Source organism: Protopterus annectens, chromosome 16.part0, assembly GCF_019279795.1.
Source record: "Protopterus annectens isolate FY-2018-M chromosome 16.part0, PAN1.0, whole genome shotgun sequence".
In the NCBI taxonomy this organism is placed as follows: Eukaryota; Metazoa; Chordata; order Ceratodontiformes; family Protopteridae; genus Protopterus; species Protopterus annectens.
Window position 1 is genome coordinate 532901066 of NC_056750.1, and position 20822 is coordinate 532921887.

The window sequence follows — 20822 nt, forward strand, 5'->3', positions numbered from 1 at the left end:
GTCTGGACCACCACGCTATAGTAAAACCAAGTTTTAATAAAACAGTACAACAGAGTAAGCACTTTCAGGTTGTGAACCCTTCCTCAGACATTGCATACACTTGATAAAAGAGAACTTTTAAAATACCCATTAGTCAATCATAGTTTAATACTGTACCCTCTGCCTTTCCAAGGCGGGCTTAATTGGGATGACACCATACATACCCAGAAATCTATCCACACCCAATTCAATGATCCATCTAGTTTCATTAAATTCAGTTTCATTAGTTAGATCACCCCCTCTTCTAGATAGTTTGGTGATCTGTAATACCATAAAATTAAAAGGGGGTTATCTGAGGTTATCCATTAAATTAAAAGGGGTTATCTGAGGTTATCCATTAACATTTTGGATTTGTCAATATAATTATCATTATTTGTACAGAGCTGGAAGATACTATTAACAGATGATAAACTGGGGGAGATATTAACTGAGCATCCCCTCTTTTGTTTTAAATGCGGTAAAAATTTGAAGGCTTTGTTATGCAATGATTAACATAGGGACACCCAATATCTGACAGAAAGACAAGGTACTTTTCCCTATAGATACTGTAAAACCTGTCAGTATAACAGAGGTGATAATGTGTTTAGGCATCCAGGGTCAGGTAAGCAATGTTCCTTGAAGGAATATGCTGATTGTTATACCAGAAATGTCACATATTTAGCTGAATGCACTGTATGTCATTCATTCTATGTCGGTAAAACTAATTGTAAGCTAAATGAAAGGATATTACAACATATCTCAGCCATAAGAAATGGTAATGTACATAATGCTTTATTTCAACATGTGAAGTTGAATAAGGACCTTCAGATTCAGAAATATTCTTGATGCCCATGCTAATGAGTCAATGCTGGGTGAACAGTTAGCAGGATGAAAGAATCTCTGATTCAGACACATGGTAAAGCTGCACAGAGGAAGACCCCATAAGCAGCTCATTGCCATATCTCTGAATCAAACACTGCAATGTCAAACCTGAACACTCTAGCCATACTTCTCAAGTGTCCCTGATTTTAACTCAAATTTTAGTTTTATCCCTCTTAATCCCTCCTAAAATGTATGACTTTTGGAGAAAAGGTGGTGAATTACCCTTAATAAAAAATGACAATACTTAAGGTTATAGGCTTGTTTTACTTTAGAAAATGCATATTAAGTCACATTCTCTTATTCTGTCAGTGTCTCAAGTTAATAGTACTATTACTTTAAAAGTGCCCCTGATTATTTTTTGGATTTGTCCCTAACTCACACACACACACACACACACACACACACACACACACACACACACACACATTTGTCACACACATTCTATACACACACACACACACACACACACATTTATATATATATATATATATATATATATATATATATATATATATATATATATATATATTTTATATATATATATAGCCAAGCTCATGGAAACACTAACTGAAAAACATGTATGCATACTTCAGGAAATACAGCCATACAGCTGGATTCACGCCTCAGGCAGACACACACAGCCACTCACCCACCAGTGACTTAGTTATATTCACCTGTGTCACAATTACTTCCATAGGAGTGAAATGCTGAATGTCATCCAATGATGGCTTTCATCTTTTCCTCCTAGAAGAAAATCATCACTGAACAGTCATTCTCTAAATGGCCCTACTGATTTAATCTGGAGCTGCAACCATTTCTAGGGGATAGCACATGGCTAATTAGCTTTAGCTACTCTCCTGGACTGCTGCATTAGCATGTGGCTTCCTCAGCAAACCTCCTCCCTACATTACAGTCACTACCAGGGGAGCCAGTAACAGTAAAGCAGTCTCTAAATCAGAAAGGCTTGTCAAGATGTGGAAACTCCTAATATTGAAATTTCTGCTTCTGAGTCCCACAGATTTCTTATAATATTTTTTATAAGTTTTGTGAAGGAATATAGAATATAGGGTGCTCTTGAAACTTTACCAAGGCTGTTAAATAGAGCATAAGTGGTTTAGTATAATTATTTTATCCATGCAATAGTTTGATTGGGACTTTAGAAAATCTATTTGTAAAGCTTCCATTACTTGTGATGACAACCCTTATATACTTTTTTTATATTGTACATAGTCATATGTAAGAAAAGAAATCCAGTCTTATTTTTCTTTCAAGGGCAAAAAAAAGCTTAATGATCAAAGTTAACAAATTAATAGTTTTACTTAACTACAAATATAGTGCTTGACAGAATACTTGAATCAAATATGAGAATAATAAAATACAAAGACTGCCCAGGATATATAATTTGTTGGCAAGAAATGATAACTTAGAATTGGTAATGGAGAGTTATACTATACACAGTTAATGCTACAGCATCAATCAAAAGGAAAGGATTATAACATATTAATTGCTTAGATATCCATGGAGTGTAGTAGCCACAGATTTGCTCCACTTTGAAGTAACTACATATCTTATATTTGTAGATTAGTCCAAGTTTCATGAAATAATCTGACTGACAGACCCAATATGCACAATTGTGATTACTACAATAAAATATGCATTATTTAAACAGAGGGTGCCTGGTATGACAGTGGTCCACAATGCAAAAGTAAACTTGTGCATGAATGGGAATTCAAACATGCACTACAATGGACAAGATGAAATAGTTGTTCAAGCAATACAGGATCTTATGTGAAAGAGCTGTGGTAATATCTATGAGGATTGCCATTTCAGTTTTAGAATACATGAATACAGCATGGAAGGTAAGAATCTCTCATGAACTCATTTGTTAATGTTTTTCAGGTTGAAAAGAAGAATACTTATTTCAGTTATGGTAATAATGTTTGAAATTCAATACAAAGTAAAGAAAATGCTGGGAAAAAATCAACAGAGACAGAAATGCCATTATGATAGAAACTGCAGGTGACTTCTAGATTTACAAGATAAAGACACAGTAAGATAACAATCATTACGGGAAAGATTACAATCTAAAGCTGAAGGCTCCTCTAGTCTCATTTCTAAGACCTGTCCCACAAAAAGAAAATCTGATATCCAGAGAGTACAACCCTAAGAAATGCCCCAGATTTGGAAGGCCACTGAGAAAATCGGACAGATTATGGGCACTCAAGATTTGAGCATGATATTAGATTAAAATGGTCTGTTTATTAATGTAAATAAAGATTTGATTTTGATATAAAAAGTTCATGACATACTTAGTGTAGTGTTAAATATAATTTAAATAACCTATGTAATATAATGCATACCATCTAAAAGATATTCTGTTAGGTTTGGTCAAACAATAACTTCATCGATCACTAAATAAATGAAAAGATTGCATCAAACAAGGTTATGTTTCATTTCTCGTAGATAATCAGAGCCTCCTTGTATTATATAGGTATTTTTTTATAACAAGAACAAAGGTGGATGTAATATATCCATTTATCTATTTATAGCTAGCTAATATAATATCATAATGTGTAGCTAAATAGTACATATCATGTGGCACACTTCTTTCACCATGGAATCAGAGTAAAGACCTTGTGGTGGTTGGTGACACATCCACAGTATCTTTACTGAGCAGTCTGATAAACCTCCAGACCCACTTCAGAAAAACTAGATATGTGTTTCAGAAGAAGAGATGCACAAAACTTGCAATGTACTTTTGGTACCATTTTCTTTACAAATTCTCACTATGAAATGATTGTGAAATAGGAAGTTTATAGAAAAATATATTACTCAGACATCAGAAGGTACAAATGGTACATTTAGTTCTGAATGTCTGTCTGTGTATGTTTCTTTGTTGGGGGGGGGGGACAGAGTAATGCACAAGTTGTTCATTTACACTCTGATGCAGGCATCTATGTCCAAGTAATGCACCCAATATTACCTCTGTTCAAAATAAAAAGTTTAATTTTAGTTAATATTTAAGGAATGTTATTCATAAAATAAACATGTACACGATGTCTATTTAAAGTATAACAGTTATGAGGTTGATATGACACCTGACTACACTATACTTACGTCTTAAAGACAAGACTACTCAGTCTAGTGAATTGGTACATTAAAGCATCACAGTGCTATTGAGAGATGATGGCAAGAAAAAAGTTGTCAGCCTTTTCCATACAACTACCACTGAAGTCACATGACAACATGAAGTAATGATTGGTTACCATTAGCTATGCATAAGCCCATTCATTCTATTCCAGTAAAATACAGGCTGCTATAACCAATCAGTATGTGGTTGTATTCTGATAGGCTATGGGCAATGTTTAATTTCTATGAAAACATGTTTATGTTAGATATGCTAGTGAAAAATTATTAACTTCTATGAAGACACATCTGTAAAATATAAGTCATTCAGGAAAGCAGACATTATATACTTTTTACTGTATTTCCAATGATTCCCTCTCCATCATTGTAGTTCACAGCCAAGCAGTTACATTAGAAATTCTGCAGCATTTCACACATCCAAATCTCTGCTAATCTGAAATGTAGATATTCATTTCAAAGGAGAAGTGTGTAAGTAATTCATAACAAAAGTAAAGGTAGAAAATATCCTCAAGGGTGTCAGTGTTAATGAATCTTCTAGATCAAATGGGTTTCCTTCATCAAAAGATTCTGTGGTAATGTATTTTATACTGATCAAAATCTGAGTTAATACTTAGTGAGTCACTGAGGACAGCATTGGCATGCCTAAGACACAGAAAGATTTGCTCCAGAAAGTTTGATTAAACACAGGGAAATGGAACTACTGACTCGTACTGAATAAATACAGTCTCAAGCAAGCGTTACCTAGTACAAGCAGGCATAACTGCTCAAGGTTTTCTAATGCTAATTTCATGAACTTTGATCATTGATATATTAATGTGGCCAGCATATCAAAACTGTAGCTGAATACGTGTCCCAGTAATATTTGTGAATTACAAACACCTGAAATCCAAGTTTATTGGCTTCATCTGTTAAATGCAATGAGACCAATGGACCACTTGCAAGAATGTTGCATCGGCAATATTATCATATAAAAGTGGTGACATACAAAGAAACAGCAACCAAAAATCTTATCATCATCATCATCATGGCAGAAAAAGAACAAAAACTGTATTCTTAGAACTGATCATGTAAAAAAGTGAAACTAATTCACTTTGATTCTTTGCAAATTTACATTAAAATTATAACAGCAAAACTAATATCACATTGAAAAAGTTTTGGCATTGATTTGTCTCAATGACCCTGTGTTTTATGGTGTGGTAGTATATTTTCAGTGTCAACCCAGAGCTAATTTTATTTTTCTTAAGTGTCACATACTTTCAGTTGCAAGAAACCTCCCCTACCTGCATGCTCAATTTTATGTTCACATCTTCCTTCTCTGCCAGGACATTGGAGATTCATGAAAAAGTGTCACTCTATGGCATTGTTAGACGTGCCATAGATATTATTCAACCTGAATTTTAACTCATACACTCAAACGCCATTTCTGTATGTTAATTCACAACTAGAGTTTGAAAATGTTCCCCATGTATATCATATTGTACTGTAGTTCTGTGCTATCTGCAACAGCTGTTGAAGTAGAAAGGGCAGTGATGGTACTAGAAATAACCACTCACAACTGGGAGACATTTTTATCTTCAGCTATTACTTGCTCCATATCTTTAAGTATATTTCTAGATTCTAACAAGCAATAGCAAACCTAAACCAGTAGTTATTCCTAAACTGATGTAGGTTAAAAAGTTAATTAGATTCTAAGATAGTATACAGATAGCATAGTCACAGCTGCCGAGCTGCAACTTCCACCACATTTCTGAGGCACTAACTAAACTGAACAAAGAAAATAGTAGTTGGATATAAGGATTACACTACATATTACAAGAATAACTATTTTATGCAGCATTGCATTTTTTCTACAACCACGAATTGACAAGTCTGTTTTCACCAAGCCCTGTAGTGTGTTTATCACTTTGACTCAGTTTCATTGCAATGGCTAATTTATTTACTTGAGCAGTGAAATTAAGACCATGCTACATATGCTTAAGCTACCAGAATCTGTTGAAAGGAAGCAGTTCTGCCTGTGTTTCCTTATTATGCTTTAGTTTGCATTATTTCACAGGTAATATTTCATCACAATAAGATTGCAACTAATGTAATTGAAACATTACAGCTAATGCATAAAAACAACAAAAAAACAAAAACTTGTAAAAACCAAAGAAATGAAGCTCCAACAAATCATGCCAGTCACTGAAATGTGTTTAATCCGTTAGCGCTTTCATGCATAAATATTAAATGCACTTCTTCAGACGGCCATTACAAACAATAATGTTGCATTTATACTCACACCCAACAATACATCATTAATTGATTAATTAAACAATTAAACATTTAAATATTTAAAGAACCTTAAACCTTAAAAAATACATATATAAAAAAAACACATACAAGAGACCTATCATTATTTGAGTATGCCATCACCTTTGTTACCTGTAATTTTTGGTATACCAAAATTACATAAGAATATGAACAATCCTCCCTTTAGGCCTATTATAGATGGTAGACAGTCCATCACATATGCATGCGCAAAGTGGGTGGACAATAGACTAAAAAATGTATTACTGACTGAAAAGCAAATATGTCGTGATTCTTGGTATGTTCTTAAACACCTTAACAACATTGACTTTGATCCTGACTTTAAATTTTTAACCGCAGATGTTAAAGACCTTTATACATCAATACCCCATACTCTTGGCTTAGAATGGGTTAGAGATTTCCTAATTAGTAAACATCTAATTGGTACTGATATAGACTTGATTATTAGTTTATTGGATATCATCTTGACTAATAATTTTTTTATGTTCAAAAAGCAAATATACCTACAAAAAAACGGTGTAGCAATGGGTTCCCCATGTGGGGGAAGCTTTGCTAACAGCGTAATGGCTTTTTGGGAACATAATTTTTTATTCCAGCATGATCTATATAAAAAGATGGTCATTTGGTATACTCGCTACCAGGATGATATCTTTATGGTGATTAAGGGTAGTGAGATTGAGGCTGAAAATTTAGTGGATGTGATGTCTTCCTTTTGTTCTTTTTTAAAATTTACATCTTCATATGCAGAGGCAACTATTAACTTTTTGGACATTCGTATTGTCAAAAATGTAGTCAACAATAGTTTTGACACTAGCATATATAGGAAGTCATTTTATAGTAACTCCTTTTTACACTTCAGCAGCTTTCATCCTTTTTTTCAAAAGAAGGGTGTTATTAAAGGTCAGGTTGTACGCGCATCTCGTATGTGCAGTACTGATCAACTTTTTCTGGATGAGTGTAATACATTGTTCAAAATGTTTGTAAATAGGGGTTACCCCAAAAAACTGATTCATTCAATCATTACCGAGGTGACATTAAAAAGGCAGTCGGGCCAATTAGGGCCTTTATTAATGAACAACTCTTTGGTTGAAGAAAACAATCAAATTGATTGTACACCCTTAATAGCTGAAAAAGCTTTAACTAATTTTAATGTTAGTTTTTTAACCCAGTTTAATAACTTGGCACCACAAGTCAGGAAGATATTGATTAACAATTGGGATTTATTTTGTATTAGTGGGAATTTACAATCAGTTTTGGGTTCTAAACCAGTTATTGTCTATAAAAAAGGACCGTCACTTAAAAACTTGTTTGAATCAGGTACCATTAATTATAGGCCAAATAAAGGTATGTTTAAATGCGGACGGTGTAGATACTGTAAATACATAAAGACGGGCTCTATGTTTGAGATTAGGGGACAAAAATATTACTGTAAAGAAAAATATAATTGTGAAACTTCAGGAGTAGTATATTTGGCTTCCTGCAAATTATGTTCTGTTTTCTATATAGGGAAAACAGAACGCCCATTGAAGCAGCGGATATATGAACACACATATGCTATTTCTAAACGTACAACTACAAATGCGTTAGCCAAGCATATTACTGAATTTCCTGATCATAGTTTTTGGTTTAATGTTATTCAAAAGGTACACCTAAACCCGAGGGGGGGGTGCATGGCATCTTAGATTGGAAGAGCAGGAGCTCCTGTGGCAATTTAAAACAGAAGCATATGCCTATCCAGGCATAAATGAAATGTGCTCCGTGAAGTGTTTGTTGAAATTGAGAGCTTTAGAGAGATAAATGTAGTAATACTAAATTAGATTTAGTGAACATAATATTTTGAACAATAACAATTGATTTATTGGTCATTTTAAGTATAGTCTTAACTGTATGTGTTTTTTTATATATGTACTTTTTAAGGTTCAAGGTTCTTTAAATATTTAAATGTTTAATTGTTTAATTAATTAATTAATGACGTATTGTTGGGTGTGAGTATAAATGCAACATTTTTGTTTGTAATGGCCGTCTGGGAAGGAAAAAGTGGGGCCCTTTAATTATTTTGGGTTATTTTTTTTTCAAAATTGGAATTTCTGAGGCACTAACTAAACTGAACAAAGAAAATAGTAGTTGGATATAAGGATTACACTACATATTACAAGAATAACTATTTTATGCAGCATTGCATTTTTTCTACAACCACAAATTGACAAGTCTGTTTTCACCAAGCCCTGTAGTGTGTTTATCACTTTGACTCAGTTTCATTGCAATGGCTAATTTATTTACTTGAGCAGTGAAATTAAGACCATGCTACATATGCTTAAGCTACCAGAATCTGTTGAAAGGAAGCAGTTGTGCCTGTGTTTCCTTATTATGCTTTAGTTTGCATTATTTCACAGGTAATATTTCATCACAATAAGATTGCAACTAATGTAATTGAAACATTACAGCTAATGCATAAAAACAACAAAAAAACAAAAACTTGTAAAAACCAAAGAAATGAAGCTCCAACAAATCACGCCAGTCACTGAAATGTGTTTAATCCGTTAGCGCTTTCATGCATAAATATTAAATGCACTTCTTCAGACGGCCATTACAAACAATAATGTTGCATTTATACTCACACCCAACAATACATCATTAATTGATTAATTAAACAATTAAACAATTAAACATTTAAATATTTAAAGAACCTTAAACCTTAAAAAATACATATATAAAAAAAACACATACAGTTAAGACTATACTTAAAATGACCAATAAATCAATTATTATTGTTCAAAATATTATATCCACTAAATCTAACTTAATGTTACTACATTTATCTCTCTAAAGCTCTCAATTTCAACAAACACTTCACGGAGCACATTTCATTTATGCCTGGATAGGCATATGCTTCTGTTTTGAATTGCCACAAGAGCTCCTGCTCTTCCAATCTAAGATGCCATGCACCCCCCCTCGGATTTAAGTGTACCTTTTGAATAACATTAAACCAAAAACTATGATCAGGAAATTCAGTAATATGCTTGGCTAACGCATTTGTAGTTGTACGTTTAGAAATAGCATATGTGTGTTCATATATCCGCTGCTTCAATGGACGTTCTGTTTTCCCTATATAGAAAACAGAACATAATTTGCAGGAAGCCAAATATACTACTCCTGAAGTTTCACAATTATATTTTTCTTTACAGTAATATTTCTGTCCCCTAATCTCAAACATAGAGCCCGTCTTTATGTATTTACAATATCTACACCGTCCACATTTAAACATACCTCTGTTTGGCCTATAATTAATGGTGCCTGATTCAAATAAGTTTTTAAGTGTCGGTCCTTTTTTATAAACAATAACAGGTTTAGAACCCAAAACTGATTGCAGAGTCCCACTAGTACAAAATAGATCCCAGTTATTAATCAATATCTTCCTAACTTGTGGTGCCAAGTTGTTAAACTGGGTTAAAAAACTAACATTAAAATTGGTTAAAGCTTTTTCAGTTGTCAAGGGTATACAATCAATTTGATTGTTTTCTTCAACCGAAAGATTATTCATTAATAAAGGGCCTAATTGGACTGCCTTTTAATGTCCCCCGGTAATGATTGAATGAATCAGTTTTTGGGGTAACCCCTATTTACAAACATTTTGAACAATGTATCACATTCATCCAGAAAAGTTGATCAGTACTGCAATAGGATTAACCCTGACCTTTAATAACACCCTTTTTTTAAAAAAAGGATGAAAGCTGCTGAAGTGAAAAAGGGTTCAAAATGACTTCCTATATATGCTAGTGTCAAAACTATTGTTGACTACTTTTTTGACTTAATGCCCAAAAAAGTTAATAGTTGCCTCTGCATATGAAGATGTAAATTTTAAAAAGAACAAAGGAAGACATCACATCCACTAAATTTTCAGCCTCAATCTCACCCTTAATCACCATGATATCATCCGGGTTTGGCGAGTATACCAAATGACCATCTTTTTAATAGATCATGCTGGAATAAAAATTATGTTAAAAGCCATTAGCTGTTCAAAGCTTCCCCACATGGGAACCCATTGTACCGTTTTTGTAGGTATATTTGCTTTTGAACATAAAAATTATTAGTCAGATGATACCCACAAACAATAATCAGGTCTATGTCAGTACCACTTAGATTTTTACTAATTAGAAAATCTCTAACCCATTCTAAACCAAGAATGTGGGGTATTGATGTATAAAGATCTTTAACATCTGCGGTTAGAAATTTAAAATCAGGATCAAAATCAATGTTGCTAAGATGTTTAAGAACATACCAAGAATCACGACATATTTGCTTTTCAGTCGATAATACATTTTTTAGCCTATTGTCCACCCACTTTGCACATGCATATGTAATGGACTGTCTACCATCTATAATAGGCCTAAAAGGGGGGGTTGTTCATATTCTTATGTAATTTTGGTATACCAAAGATTACAGGTAACAAAGGTGATGGCATAGTCAAATAATGGTAGGTCTCTTGAGAGATGCTGCCTTCTATAAACATATCCCTTAGTGCGTCCTTAATTCTCTTATAAGATTGATTTAGTTCATTAATAGACACTTCCAAATAATCATCAGTATTCAACATTTGAAACATTCTTTGATCGTAATCATCATTATACATCAGTATTGCACCACCCCCTTTGTCAGGTTTCATAACACGTATACCAGAAGATTTAACCAATGTCACAAATTCCCTTTCCTGTTCGTTAGGTCTAAATTTAAACATTTCATCTCTATATAGTGCCCTAATATGCATGTCAGTGATTTTTTCAAACAATGCTGTATTAGCATCCAAGGGTGGATTATAAAGACTAGAAACATATTCTGTATGAATAACTGTGGGACAATTATTAAACATATTTTGAAAATTCAATTTACGTGTATATAGTCTCAAATCACAAAGAACCCTAGCCAAATCAGGTTTAGGTTTAGGAACAAAATTAAAACCTTTTGCTAGGAAATCAATAAAGTCCTGGGATGGTACAAAACAAGAACAAAAATTGTGCAACTTAAAGTCACTAGATGTTGAAGAGCAAACTGTCATATCGCAGGGTAACACATTAAAGTTTACCTCTTGCGTTTGTAGTACTTCCGTTTGTGTTGGGGACGTTTGTTCCAATTCTGGTTCTTCCTCGCTACATTCGCGTAAGTGTCCTGAAAACCCTGCTGGCCTCCTGCAGTTTCGTTTTGTTTATCATTAGCTTGATTCAATCGCTGGTTTTTATTCTGGTTTTGAATTCTTTCACTGCGCCTAACTTGTTGATTATCCAAGGGCGATGAAAGTTCAAAAGAAGCGGAAACTGCATCATCGTATGGACTATTAGAACTTCCGTTGTTAGTATTAACAGGAGTTCTTATGTTATGATTAGTTCTGGATATAGTGCATTGCCTTGTCTCTGTTAATTTTGAATCTTTTCGTGTCTCTGATTTTTGTCAACAGTATATCTATACTGGAAAAGATTCTTCTATAGTCAAACTCATACCTTGAAAAATCTGAATCTGCATGAATCTCTTTATCAAGTATGTCTAATCGTAGTTTCAATGCTTCGATTTGTTTGTTGTATTCAGTAATAAGTAACTCAAGGAAGTCTAGTCCTTGTTTATTGAATAGTTGAATCAGATTATGATACATATCTGAGTCTTTTTGTACGCCAGAAGGATATTTCCATTGACGTAAGCCCTTAGGGACTATCTTTAATTTGACACATTCCTGAAAATAGAGAATCTCCAGCTGTAGCTTTTTGTATTTTAATAAATCGATGTCAAATGCTTTTAACTTTTCAACTATACTGTTGACAACAGGACAATCTACGTTACGGGACTGGTCCATTTGACTTGGACCATTGTCAAAAAGGTTCAAAGGCATATTTAAAAATTCATTTAAACCAGTTATTCTTATATTACCTTGACCATTGACCGAAACGTTGTTGTTAATTAGTCCAACCGAGGATAAATTCAGTGGATTATTATCAGGTAAATTGTTTAAACCAGGATTATCCAAGTTTTCATTCGTAACATGTCCGGAATAGTTGCCATTGTTGTTACAAGCAGACACCGGACAATGAACTGCTCCTGTCCGTGGTCGAACGACCCCATTGTTGCTACTATTGGAAATGTTCTGGCTCGAAACCTGCTGAGCCAGAATGTCAACCCGACGGGTTAACTGTTGAATGAGAGCTGTAAGGTTCCCGATAGCTTCCATCTCCTGACTGGAAGCGCCGGAAGGTTTAGGTGCCCCATTAGATCCAGGGCTGTTGGAAAACAGTGACTGCGATTGCGGAACATCATTAAACTCAGCCATAACACTTAAAAACAACAAAAAAACAAAAACTTTAACAAAAATGATCACAAATTTACACTACATATATAGAAGTACTTTATATACACCTTCAGCGTTCAAACAAAATGTTATTAAAGTCAGGTTAATTGATTATTGACAATTAAAACAAAAAATTGTAAATAGGATTTATTAACTTAAAATAGTATTAAAAAGGACAATAGGGTTTTAAGACAACTTTTAAAGACAATAAATCAATTTTAAAGTTTTGTTAGAAAGTTTAATAACTAAACTTTCAATTGGATTTATTTTTAGTCTCATCTAAAGTTATCAAAAGGACCGTCACTTAAAAACTTGTTTGAATCAGGTACCATTAATTATAGGCCAAATAAAGGTATGTTTAAATGCGAGTGTGTAGATACTGTAAATACATAAAGACTCTATGTTTGAGATTAGGGACAAATATTACTGTAAAGAAAAATATAATTGTGAAACTTCAGGAGTAGTATATTTGGCTTCAAATTATGTTCTGTTTTCTATATAGGAAAACAGAACCCATTGAAGCAGGGATATAGAACAATATATGCTATTTCTAACGCAATAAATTTACTACATATTACTGAATTTCCTGATCACAGTTTTTGGTTCAATGTTATTCAAAAGGTACACCTAAACCCGAGGGGGGGTGCATGGCATCTTAGATTGGAAGAGCAGGAGCTCTTGTGGCAATTTAAAACAGAAGCATATGCCTATCCAGGCATAAATGAAATGTGCTCCGTGAAGTGTTTGTTGAAATTGAGAGCTTTAGAGAGATAAATGTAGTAATACTAAATTAGATTTAGTGGATATAATATTTTGAACAATAATAATTGATTTATTGGTTATTTTAAAGTATAGTTTTTATTATATGTGTATTTTTTTATATATGTACTTTTTAAGGTTCAAGGTTCTTTAAATATTTAAATGTTTAATTGTTTAATTGTTTAATTATCAATTAATATTATTTTGGGTGAGTATAAATCAACATTTTGTTTTAATGGCCTTGAAATGCATTTAATATGATGAAGCTAACATTAATTTATGACTGAAAGCGATCTGTTGATCATTTCTTTGTTATTACAGCTTAGTTGAACTATTTCCAAACTAACCCAAAAACATTTTACTTCTAATTTTATCTATTAATGTTTCCAATATCTACAAAAAGTTGTTTGGAAGTTATTAGATAGATGAAATTACTGAGAATTTAAAAGTTTTGAAACCCCTAAGTTTGATGGGGTAAGGAAGGTTTGTTAATTTGCAGGCTAAGCTGTACACCAAAAATTATTTTGGACCTTACTACAGAAAAAACTTTACTCAGATTAGGTCTAGAGCATTAGCTGTGCTAGCATTTTCCAAGAAGCATTTATTACTTTGTCTTTAATAGCATGCAGACCATTTAGTATTATTAATTGCCAATATTTTCTTGTAGTTTTCCAAGTTAAACAAGTTAAGTATGGTCCTTTAAATTTCATTTTCAAACATTTGTATCTTTTAAAAACTAAGTTGGAGGTTTTTAAACAAAAATGTTCATTTAAAAGCCCCGAATCTCAAAATTCTGATCCTTTAAAAACCCTTATGCTTTTTTTAAAAATTCATAATTTAAGGGTCATTTTAAGTGAAATTTTAATTTTATTAAAAAGGATAATCATTTTAAATATTGTAATATATGGGTTTTTTAAAGGGTTAATAAAATAAAAAGTTTTTTAAATTGAATTTTTTAATGGAGGAAATGTAAAATTTTAAAATTAAGATCAAAAATAAATTGTGAAGACATATTATTGATTTTATTAAATATTTTTAGGAATTAAACAAATTGGATTATGAATAGAACCGGATTAATCATTTCAATGCAAAAATTTTGTGGTATTCAATTATTTAAAAGAAACCCTTTTGGGTTTTGGATGTAACTACCCATATGCTAAATTAAATAAAAAATTACAAAATAAATGCGTGATCTAATTTTTAAAAAAATTTGATTTTTTGTAACTTTAATTGTTCTGTTATGATTTTAAATTATAATTTTTGTTTTTAAAGGGTAAATTTTTTTGTTTAAACAAATTTAATGTAAATTTGGTTAATTGGGTTTAAATTTTAAAAATGTTTTCAAAAATTTAAACCCAAGGGTTAAAATGTTCATTTGGGTAATTGAAGTAAGTTTTTGGGAAAAATTTTTTGAATATTATATAAATCTTATTTGTTTTTTAAGAATTTTAATTTTAAATGCAAAAATTTTTTTAAAATAAAAGGGTTATTTTTTTACCTAAATATTTGAAGAATATAACTTTTTACAATTGTCAAAAATTGTAACAATATGTGAAAAGCAGGTAGAAGTCATTTTAATATTTTTAACTTACATTTCTTTTTAAAAATGTTAAATTTATGATTCCAAACTTTAGTCATATACAATTTTTTGGAGAGTTAATAATTTCAAAATTTTTTTTTAACAAAATATTTTAATCTTAGAACTAAAAGCATTAATTAGGTTTATTATAACAATCTTGGTTGAGAACAATCAAAATTGTACTTTATGGTGAAAATTTTAATAATGAATTATTTAACATTTTTTCCATAATCAGTAGTTTATAAAATTTATTATTGATTTGGAAATTTAAAATTTTGGTTTAAATTATTGTTAAAAACGCCACTTAAAAACTTTTAATGGTACATTAATTATAGAAATAAAATATTTAAATAGGTGTATAATTTCAAAATTTGTTTAGATTAGGAAAAATTTAAAAATATAATTGTAAATTAGGAATAATTTGTCTAAATATGTTAATTTTTAAAAGGAAAAAAGAAGAGTATTATAAATTTAATGCTATTCAAAGCATAAACTTAAATGTTAAAAAATTAAGCGTTATTTTGGTTTAATTACAAAATACATAAACGAGTTGATGGTTTTAATTGAAGAAGGAGCTCTTGTGGATTAAACAGAAATTTTCCAGTTAAATAAATTGTAATTTTGAAACTTAGAGTAATATTGATTTATTAAAAAAAATTGTTTTTCATTTTAAGTATAGTCTTAACTGTATGTGTTTTTTTTATATATGTATTTTTTAAGGTTTAAGGTTCTTTAAATATTTAAATGTTTAATTGTTTAATTGTTTAATTAATCAATTAATGATGTATTGTTGGGTGTGAGTATAAATGCAACATTATTGTTTGTAATGGCCGTCTGAAGAAGTGCATTTAATATTTATGCATGAAAGCGCTAACGGATTAAACACATTTCAGTGACTGGCGTGATTTGTTGGAGCTTCATTTCTTTGGTTATTACAGCTAATGCAGTTGAACTATTTCCAAACTAGGACTCACAATAACATTTTACTTCTATCTTTTTATCTCACTCAGTATAGTTTCTGCCACAGACTATCTACAAAAGTTGTTTGGAAGTTGTATTACAGATAGATGAAGGGAGCTGTCACTGAGAATGATTCTAAAAGTGTTTGTATGTAAACCCCTAAGTTTGGATGGGGTAAGGGAAGGTTTGATTAATCTTTGCAGGCTAAGCTGTACACCAAAAATTATTTTGGACCGCTTACTACAGACAATAAACACTGTCACTCAGATTAGGTCTAGAGCATTAGCTGTGCTAGCATTTTCCAAGAAGGCATTTTATTACTTTGTCTTTACTAGCATGCAGACCATGTTTAGTATTATTAATTGGCCCAATATTTATATACGAGTAGGTTATTCCTACAGTTAAACAAGTTAAGTATGGTCCTTTAAATTCTCATTTTCAAACCTATTTGTATCTTTAGATAACTAAGTTGGAGAGGTTGTATATTAACACATAAAATGTTCATTTCTTTAAAGAGCTCACCTTGGAATCTCAACAGAATTCTGAATCCAGCTTTAAAAAAAAAGGTTTTGGTACTTACTAACAATATTTACAAGTTTGCTGCATTGAAGAATCATGTGTGACAGGCTGCTATCTAGAATAAATTAAACATAAATTGATTTCACATGTCTTTACATCAGACTGTAGTACTCAAGCTAGGGAGTGGCTGTCATAATAAACAGGAAATTTAATATTCATGTTATAAATTCTAAATAAAATATTTCTGCTGGTAACACTTATAAATTCTGAGATTTGGTAGTGTAATTATGGGAATAATGAAACCAAATGTATAGAAATGAAGACTTTCATATGCAAAGTCAAAGATCATCATTTTCCTGTCATATGGCATTCCCAGAGTTTAAGTAGCAAAGGTGTGAGGGGGAAAAGCCTTCTGCTAGGGGTGCATGGGGCTTGACACTTGCAAAATAACTTTAAAGGAGAAAATTCAGTTGTGTTCAAATTCCTTACTGCTGCAGTAGCCTTCAGCTTAGATGGGTTGATTACCAAAGCCCATCCAGCCTGGGATGAGAACGATATGGATCCAGCAGTCCTGGAAAATGGTCCTAGCAAAGCCTGTCCAGGCTCTAGAAAGAGAATCCAGTCTGTAATGAACTGTAAAATATGCAGAGAGGACCAGGCAGCTGCCTCTAGAATACTTCTGGCGTACACCCTTTTCCAGTATGCCACTGGAGAAGACAAGGCTCTAGTAGAATAAGCCTTTATATGGCTTGGGACTAGTTTACCATTGTGGAAATAACAAAAGGCAATAGCTGAGGACAGCCATTAGGAAATAATCTGGTATGGTAGAGGTTGTTCTTTCTTTGTCCCAACATAGGAAATAAATGCTTTTCTGAAGGCCTTACTTGTGTCAAGATAGTACCAGAGCTATGTACATCCATGAGGAGTCTTTTCTCTCTGGTTCTCAGGATCTGAAAAGACCACAGGGAGACTGATGGCTTGATTCAAAGTAAACTCTGAAACAACTCTGGGTATGAATGAATGATTTGTTCTTAATGAGACTTTATCTGTATGGAAGAGTGCTTGCAGCTCAGATACTCTTATTGCAGATGTCAGAGCAACAAGAAAAACAGCTTTCCGTGTAATTAATCTTAAATCTGCTTGATGAGCAGGTTCAAATAGAGACATGGTTAACTTTTCCAGCACAAAGATAAGATCCCATGAAGGAGCAACCATTTTGCAAGGTGGACTCAGGGTTAAAACTCCAATAAGAGACTGTTTCACTAAAAACAAAAGAAACTGCAGGATCCATGGGCACACACACTGAAATGGCTACGAGATGTACCTTGATAGAGGAGTAAGAGAGGCAGAGGACAATAATTCTCAGAAATACTTGAAAACCAGGAGTACATAATCCATAAAAGGGCCCTAGATATTGGCTCAGCATCAAGTAGAAAATCTTTCCACTTGTTAGTATACAAGATTTTCTAGTAGCAGGTTTTGGTACCTGCGGCATGTCCTTTGGAAAGAAGTGCCTTAAGGAAATTAGATTTGAATTATCCAGGCAGTTACATGAAGATGCTTGTGACAGGGTATATCAAACTGCCCATCTTGTGTGAGCAGGCCCAGTTTGTGAGGAAGGTTATATCAGCTGTCCTTGGCCAGTTCTTTAAGAAGAGAGAACCCAATGTCGCCTGAGCCAAAAGGGATTTGATTTGATTTTATCTGATCTAATTTTGTTCTATAATATTACATTTAGTTTATAGGTAGTAAATGATTAAAGTATAATTACAAAATTCAGACTCTTTCAACATATAATGTAGTATGGACAGTAAGATGTTTCCCATATTTTGTTTCTTTGCTTTTTTGTTCCTGTGTATGTTACTAGCTTCTTAACTTAGAACTGTACTAATGACTGAATAATTGATTGCTAAATTAATTAACAATGTGATTAAGTTTAATTACCAAAAAAAAAAAAATATATATATATATATATATATATATATATATATATATATATATATATATAAATACATACATATATGTATATATCTATATCTATATATATATATATATATATATATATATATATATATATAGGTTCACAATGAAATTTCGACATCCCAAAATCTGGAGTTTCAGAATATCAAGTTCAGACTCTCAAGATCTTGGAATCTCGAAATTATGACCCCCCCCCCCCCAAAAAAAACACCACCCCAACACACTAAAACATGTGTATGGAGTGGGGCAAGTCCCCCTGCCTCCCACATCCCCCGCAACTTAAATATACTAACTCCGAGATCGCACTACAGTGAGGACAAGGGAAATCTTCCAATCTGCGCTGTATGCTGATCTCCATTCAGAATTTCAAAGTTTTGAAACTTCAAACATATGATCTTCGATCATATGAACTTCGAAGTTTTGAGCTTTAAAATTCTGAACCCAACCATATATGTGTGTGTGTGTGTGTGTGTGTATATATATATATATATATATATATATATATATACATATATATAATTTGGTATTTTAGATGTTTTTTGAACCTAGTTTGTTTTCTTGAAAAATAAAGTGACTTTTACGAATGGATATTTACAATAACAGCACCCTGGACCTATTAAGAAAAAGAAAAAAAGGGCAGTTGCTCCGTTATATAATAGTATGACCATGACCACAAAAGAAGATGTATTAATTTCTGAGTTAAAAAATTATATTATTCAGCGTGGATATAAACGATATAAAAAAATTTATTTTTCTGAAGTGCAGCCTAAGCGATCTAAAAATTTCCATCTAACCACTTATCTGAGATTATTGTTTTTAAAAAATTGTTTTAATTGAAGATAATAATACAAAAATAATATTAAAACATCATTTGTTCTCTGTATATGAGTTTAGAGTTATACAAAACAATTAAGAAAGTACAACAAGGTAAAAAAGTTACAAGGTAATAGAGAGATTTTTATATTTTGTATTCATAAAAACAAATACTTTGAAAAACAAATTGAACAAAACAAAACAAAACAAATTTCTGTAGGTAGGAAAAAACAATGTTTCAAAAAGGAATTGTAAAATGTTTAGGTACATTTCAGAAGGACCTTTTATTGATATTGCTAGTTCTGATAAAATTATAGAAGTGATACTTCATAGTCTGAGAATACCACAGACTAGTTTATGTTAGTATTTGTGTTATCTTTTATGCATTTCTGTCTTGCATGGCGACTAAGGTAGGCTTCACTAGGATTAAAGGAACATCTGTAGGCCATTAAGGCTAAAGTATGTAATAATACTTCCATAGTAATAATGCTTAATATGTCTAGTATAAATAAGTTTTATTTTCTATTTATTTAATTATTTCTTTATAAAAAATTTTAGATTTCCAAAAATGAGATTTCAAAAAGCGAATGGAGATGGCAGATGTGATTATTGTCTGATAAAGTCTGTGGCTGGCTGAAAGCATCAATGTGAAATGTTTTTAAAAGAAATGAAATTAAATATTGAAAATGTTTTATTTAGATTTAAATTATTTTTATAAATAAAGTTTTGTGACTTTGATTTTTAGTTTTATTTAATGTTAAAGTGTTAATTGTTGACTTGGTTTTAAAGTGTTTTAAGTAGTAAAGTTTTTGTATTCTTATGGCTATTTAAGTGGAAATTAAATCATTCTGAAATTGGCGTATTTTAAAGTTTATGCTGTTTCTTTTGTTGCCTTATGCTGTTTAAACTGTTATGTTTGTTTAGAACTGTTGTTTTGTTTTTGCCTTCATGTATTTATATTACATTACATTACATTAGCTTCTATTGTATCTTCTCTTCAGCTCTTTGTGCTTTTTATTAATCTTCCTTGTGTTTTATGATTTTAAGTATGTGCCAAAGAAAGTAACACTTTGAAGTTTATTCTTTTATTTTTGCATAAAAGTAAAACAGCAGTTTGAGTTTTTTGGAACTGGTGGATCATAAGAACCATAGATGCCACGAACCTGACACACTATTTGGCTGAAGTCTGAGAATGATTTGATAAGCTCAGGAAAGTTTCCAGATAAAAATTCACCTTATCCTATGTCAAAAGACCTTTTGTTGCAGGGTATCTATAAGACATCCCAAAAAAGACAATCTTGTGTGATGGGGGTCAATCAGGATTTCTGAACATTTATGTGGAACCCCAGATTTGTCAAAAGAGAAGAAACCCATTGTACTGACATCTGGGAAAAGACTATGCAAAGACAACTAAGCTGCCTAAATGAGGAAATATGTGAAACCATGCAGTCTGCAATGAGTTATGATGGGAACCTGACACCTTGTAAACATCCTCTGATCTGAAGACAACCTAAACAGTAATGCAGAGAA